The following is a 7,148-nucleotide window of genomic DNA, read 5'->3' as shown; positions in this document are numbered from 1 at the left end:
GTTTTTTTTAGTTTTCCAAGGTAGGGGTTCCCTCTAGCCCAGGCTGATCTGGAACACTACTCAGTAGTCCCAGGCTGGCCTCAAACTCACAGTGATCCTTCTACCTTAGCTTCCCAAGGGCTGGGATTAAACGTGTGTATCACCACATCTGGTGAATGTTTGGTTTCTAAAATTGCAATCGGAGTTGTGGCCTTGGGTTTCATTAAAAAGTAGTTACATGAATTTTGGCTTGAGGTTAGCACAGTTTCCAACAATTTATAAAATGGCCCCAAAACATACATATGTTATTTAACACTGTATATTTATGTGAAGTGGTGGTCTCAGAATTGACAATTATAAAATGAAAATATTGATGAACTCTGAAACTTTTAAAGATGCCCTATATCCTGTACCATCAAATATTCAGCCAAGATTTAATTCTTTAACTACTCTAAGATAAACCATCTCTCAAGCACCAAGATTTAATTCTTTTTTAAAAAAAACTTTATTTTTATTTATTTATTTGAGAGAGAGAGAAAGAAGCAGAGAGGGAGAGACAGAATGGGTGTGCCAGGGCCTCTAGCCACTGTAAATGGACTCCAGACTCATGCACCCCCTTGTGCATCTGGCTAACCTGGGTCCTGGAGAATCAAACCAAGGTCCTTTGGCTTTGCAGGCAAACGCCTTAACCGCTAAGCCATCTCTCCAGCTCCATTTAATTCTTTATGTAAAAATAAAATTGCTGGGGGGCTGGAGTGATGGCTTAGTGGTTAAGGCGTTTGCCTGCAAAGCCAAAGGTCCCAGTTCAACTCTCTAGGACCCACATAAGCCAGATGCACAAGGGGAAGCATGCATCTGGAGTTTGTTTGCAGTGGCTGGAGGCCCTGGTGCACCCATTTTCTCTTTCTTTCCTCTCTGCCTTTTACTCACTCGTAAATGAATAACTAAATAAATAAAATATATTTTAAAAAGTAGCTGGGCTGGAAAGATGGCTTAGTGGTTAAGGCACTTGCCTATGAAGCCTAAGGACCCAGGTTTGTTTCTCCAGGTCCCATATAAGCCAAGGTGGTGCATGCATCTGGAGTTCATGCAGCAGCCTGCCCAGTTTTTCTCTCTGTCATCTTCCCTCTCTCTGTCTCAAATAAATAAATAAAAATAAAAAACCTTTTGAGCCGGGCATGGTGGCACACGCCTTTAATCCCAGCACTCGGGAGGCAGAGGTAGGAGGATCGCCGTGAGTTCGAGGCCACCCTGAGACTCCATAGTGAATTCCAGGTCAGCCTGAGCCAGAGTGAGACCCTACCTCGAAAAAAAAAATAAAATAAAATAAAAAAACTTTTAAAACAGCTTATGCATCTCATTGCTATGCTAATTTGTCTTTAACTTTAATAAATAATAAAATCAAATAGAAACACCAAAGACTAATTTTAAAATAAAATTTTTTATGACTTATTACCAGCAAATGTTTGATGTATATTCCAATTTTATATGCCCACATAACCAAGGTCACATAAAACTTCTCAGGTGGAAAAGGTCTCAGGTTGGCAAATGAAGGACCAGCGTGACAGGTACATTACATGCAGCACACGCACCGCCACAAAATAAGCACGCAGGAAGGAGGGAGCTCCCCACGCGGTGAAACCATCCTCAAAGTCTAGTTTTCAAAAGTGTCTTGAGAGTCACAAAATCCAATTGAAACTTCATCACAATTTGAAAATACAACTCGATAACAGGTATGCCTTTCAAAAAATGTTTTAAAATTTTAAGCCGGTTAAGGTGGCGCCCATCTTTAGTTCCAGCACTTGGGAAGCTGAGGTAGAAGGATTTCCTGAGTTCAAGGCCCTGGGCTACAGCGTGAATTCAAGATCAGCCTAGGCCAGAGTGAGACTCTGCCTCAAAAACAACAATAACAAAATTAGCCACTGAAACTCCCACAAGTTATAATTCTCAGGTTTTGAAATAAAGGTCATACTGGCATTCAGTTTTCATTTCAGAAAGTATAAGTAAATCCTGAAGGTAAATTAAATATATACACACACACACACACACACACACACACACACACACATATATATGTATATATACACATTTTTTTAAATTTATTTTAGCCAGGCATGGTGGCACATGCCTTTAATCTCAGCACTTGGGAGGCAAAGAGGTAGGAGGCTCACCATGAGTTTGAGGCCACCCTGAGACTACATAGTGAATTCCAGTTTAGCCTGAGCTAAAGTGAGACCCTCCCTTGAAATACAAACAAACAAACAAAAATATATACATTAAAATTATGCTATTTATTTGCAAGCATATAGAAAGAGAGAGAGAACGGGTGCACCAGGGCCTCCTGCTACTGCAAAGGAACTCCAGATGTACATGCCACTTTATCAACCTGGCTTTATGTGGGTACTGGGGAAATGAACCCAGGTCATTAGGCTTTGCAGGCAAGTGCCTTTACTGCCAAGCCATCTCTCCAGCCCCAGATAATTCTTTTATTATTTGGGAGAGACAGACAGACAGAGAGAAAAAGGGAAAGAGAGAGAGAGAGGGAGAGGGAGAGAATGGGCACACCAGGACTTCCAGACACTGCAAATGAACTCCAGATGCATGGGCCACCATGTGCATCTGGCTTATGTGGGTACTGGGGAACCGAGCCCCAAACTGGGGTCCTTAGGCTTCACAGGCAAGCGCTTAACCACTAAGCCATCTCTCCAACCGGATAATTCTTTTTAATAAGGAAGATTTCTTTTTTTTTTTTTCTTTTTCTTTTATTTGGTTTTCCAGGTAGGGTCTCACTCTATCCCAGGCTGACCTAGAATTCACTCTGTATTCCCAGGGTGGCCTCGAACTCATGGCGATCCTCCTACCTCTGCCTCCCAAGTGCTGGGATTAAAGGCATATGCCACCATGCACACTGGAAGATTTCTTTTTAAAAAGCAATGAACTCAAGTTAGATTTTTTTTTTCAAGGTGGGGTCTCACTCTATCCCAGGCTGACCTGGAACTCAATCTGTAGTCCTAGGCCAGCCTCAAACTCATGATGATCTTCCCACGGCTGCCTCCTGAGTCCTAGGATTAAAGGCGTGTATCGCCACACTTGGTAAGTTAGATTTCTTAAGGCTTTTCACATTTAGGTAAGATGTAACTTCAAAGAGGAAAAGACTAGTTGAAATACTAACATGGGTGACAAATCCTTTAATTGGAAGGTGTCTAATGACAGTGTATACAGAAGCTCAGTGACCAGACCAAAATTTGAGCAAACAGAAAAAGGCAGACAGAAAGGAAACTAGACAGTTTTATAGCTGGGGCAAAGCTAACACTGTTGTAAGCCAAATAAAACCCCGATGGTAATTTTAAGCAAAGCAAAGTCAAGAAGGAAATTGTGGCGCTGCAGAGATGGCTTAGTGGTTAAGCACTTGCCTGTGAGGCCTAAGGACCCAGGTTCGAGGCTCGATTCCCCAGGACCCACGTTAGCCAGATGCACAAGGGGGCACACGCATCTGGAGTTCGTTTGCAGTGGCTGGAAGCCCTGGCACGCCCACTCTCCTCTCTCTCTCTGCCTCTTTCTCTCTCTCTCTGTCTGTCACTCTCAAATAAATAAATAAAAATAAAAAACAGAATTTTAAAAAATATAAAAGAAGCAAATCGTGTTATTGTTTAGTTAATTAAATACAAATTTAGAGAAAGGCAAAGGGTACATTTAAATATTACACAGCTGCGGCTGGTGACATGGCTCAGAAGTTAAGAAGGCACTTGTCTGCAAAGCCTGAGGACCTGAGTTCAATTCTCCAGTACCCATATAAGCTAGATGCATAAAGTGGTGCATGCACCTGGAGTTCATTTGCAATGGCTAGAGGCCTTGGTGCACTCATAATCTCTCTCTCTATCTGTATCTCTCTGCTTGCAAATAAATAAATAAATAATTTTTAAAAACTTAAAAAAAATAACTATGACACTGCTCCATTTATCATGTAGAGAAGTAAACACTGCCCACCAATGACTGCATACAAGCGTCTAGTCCCAAAGCTCTAGCTCATACATGAAAATCCCATGACCTGTTCTAGCACAAGATCAAATTTCCAGCAGCACAGCTAATTAGCTCCTTTGCAGTCATGCACGTCAGGTGAAGGGGCCACACATCTTTAGTCCTAGTCCTTGGGAGGCTGAGATAGGAGGTTTACTGTGAGTTCAAGACCAGCACAGTGAATTCCAGGTGAGCCTGGGCTACAATGAGACCCTACCTCAAAACAAAACAAAACAAACAAAAAAGATAGACAGTAACTGGTGAATGAGCTGAGACAAAGGCAGAGTCAGGTGTAGCGTCAGCATTTGCACAGAATAGAAGCTTTTGTCTTTGCGTAAGTGACTCTTGCTAAATCATTTCTGGGCTTCATTTCTACACAGACTGCCAACTACAAACAGTTGAGCCATCTAATCAGGTGAATAGCAAACACTATTGGCCTTGCACATTTTCCTGGTATTGACGGTTAATGTTGGAATCGGCACAAATGCTTAATGAGGTAAGAAACTCTGAAACTCACAATCCAGGCTGTGCACTCACTGTTGTTTGGGGTGAACACCCCCAACAGCCTGACCTGAAACATGGAAGTGGACTGTATTTAGTACATTAGACATAAAAAATATTCATCACCTTCAAGGTAAGTTCACAGACCTTATGTGAAAGGGAATAAAAAAACAAGTTTTCATTCCAGAGGCTGAGGCAAAGGGATTGCCATGAGTTCAAGACCAGCCTGGTCTAGAGTGAGACCCTTTCTCAAAACAAGACAAAACAAAACAAACAAAGAAACAGGGTTGGAATCCTGCAAACAGGACGAGTTTATAACCTAGTGCCGTTTCACTTCATGAACAACCCTGAGCTATGAGCTGCAAAAATGCTAGTTTCCTGACGCCATTTTCATGCTTATTGGCTATGTGATCTCAGACAAGTCACTTAAATTTTCTAAGACTATAGCATCAAAATAACACCTGCTCCAGCTGTTTCATTGGCTCTGCTCCTACCCAAGACAATGTGCTCTGAGCTCTGAATCATGCTGCCCCAGTGAAAGTGCAATGCAAAGTATCACAAAGGCCACGCTTTCATCCAAGGTCAGGCTACAGGGAGTTAAACGCTTAAGAAAAATTGTAGGTAGAAAGTTAAGAGGGTCAACAGATGTGCTAGTATTATTATTAAAAGCTTCTCAGAAACAAAGCTTACAATGTTTTCAAAGAGCTCACTGAGCAAAGGCAGACGCCCCGTCAGAGGTACTGCACAGGCGGATCGACTCTGGACAGACACGTTCCAGCACTGTAATATGCAAAAGGTGACCTCTATGTGACCAAATCTCTACCACTATCAAAGTTCAATCTCAAAGTAATGAAAAATGAAAAATTTAAAAAAAGGGCTGAGTGTGGTGGTGCTTGCCTTTAAGCCCAGCACTCGGGAGGCAGAGGTAGGAGGGTCATCATGAGATCGAGGCCTCCCTGAGACTACTTAGTGAATTCCAGGTCAGCCTGGGCTTAAAAAAAAAAAGTGAGAGTTACTGGAAGAGTTTAAGAAACAACTTGGGCTTGGATCCCTTTACCAGTACAGGGCTATGGACTTGGATCCCTTTACCAGTCCAGGGTGGTGAGCTTGGACCCCCTTACCAGTCCAGGAGTTTATGATATATACATCGTCAAAATCTATTAAATGCCTATAAGACTTTGATAGATAAAGATTATGGGAGACTAGTTTATAACCTAGTGCCATAAGTGGATCCTATCAATCATTTGTTAGATCTTTAATCATATCTAGAGACTGGTGATATCATAACATACTATAATAATGTGTAAGTCATATGTATGACATTAGCCCCACAAAAACCTGACAATTAAGAGCACTTGGGCTGGAGAGATGGCTTAGCGGTTAAGCACTTGCTTGTGAAGCCTAAGGACCCCGGTTCGAGGCTCGGTTCCCCAGGTCCCACATTAGCCAGATGCACAAGGGGGGGCGCACGCGTCTGGAGTTTGTTTGCAGAGGCTGGAAGCCCTGGCGCGCCCATTCTGTCTCTCTCTCTCTCTATCTGTCTTTCTCTCTGTGTCTGTCGCTCTCAAATAAATAAAAATAAAAATAAAAATTTTTAAAAAAGAGCACTTCAAAATCACTGGTCTAAAATTTAAGTCTAGTTAAAAATCTCAGAGTCTTTCAAGATTGACTCTTATCCCATGGTTCATACGCTGAGATAAGTTATAGATGGCATCTGAACAGAAGTGATGAGATAGCCTGCATAGAGAATAACCCATGGCTGTCATTAGGTGGGGAATTGCTTACAGCTTTAGTGTGAATGTTATACATTTTTAGCTTAATCAAATCACTGAAAAAAGTCTGTCATGGGTTCATTTCCTTAATATTGTCTTCTTAAGTCTTTGTTTTCCCTATTTGCTTGCCTCAAGAACATTACTGAGGAGAAAAATCTGAAGATGTTCTAAGAACTAAAGTATATTCTTTATAAGCAGATGGGAATAAAAGTAACCCTATAAGGGTGGTCCATGCCTTCAGAAGCACACAGGAGACAGAGGCAAGGGGTTCAGGAGCTCAAGGCCAGTCTCACCTGACAGAGTGAACTTGAGGCTAGCCTAGCCTATATGCAACCCTTTGTCAAAAAAAAGAAATTAAAAGCACATACATATTGTTCACAGCCTATTGTGTTGTTACTTTATGTATACGAAGTATTTGTCTTTAAAACTGATATGCCACTTTTATGTAATATTTTCAGTAGACGTATAATTATATTAAAGTACAAGTACCATACATGGGCCTTCCAACTATAGAGATTTTTCCCTGTTATGTCTTTAAGGGTTCATCAAGACCATAAACTAGGAACATCTGGAAAGACTTGTGTGTTAATTAAACCACAGTTCTAAGTGCACAGTATTCATGCTGGCATCTTACCTTCCCAGGCTTCAGGTCTCAACAACCTTCTAATGCAGGGAAAATCTCATGACCCAACTTGGAATAAGACAAAGAGAAGCCAGCATCAGTTCACTTCCTGACAAAAGAAGTCAAGTATTAGATCTGGGCAAAAGTCATGGCTGTCGCTCTGCACAGGGTTCCTGTGTCGAAATGAAGTCTTACTGCTGCGATAATGGAATCCTTCTTAGCTGCACCCCAAAGGAGCTAGTGGATGATAAAGACAG

Source organism: Jaculus jaculus, chromosome 10 (genome assembly GCF_020740685.1).
Source record: "Jaculus jaculus isolate mJacJac1 chromosome 10, mJacJac1.mat.Y.cur, whole genome shotgun sequence".
NCBI lineage: Eukaryota > Metazoa > Chordata > Mammalia > Rodentia > Dipodidae > Jaculus > Jaculus jaculus.
Note: the sequence above shows the minus strand (reverse complement) of the source record.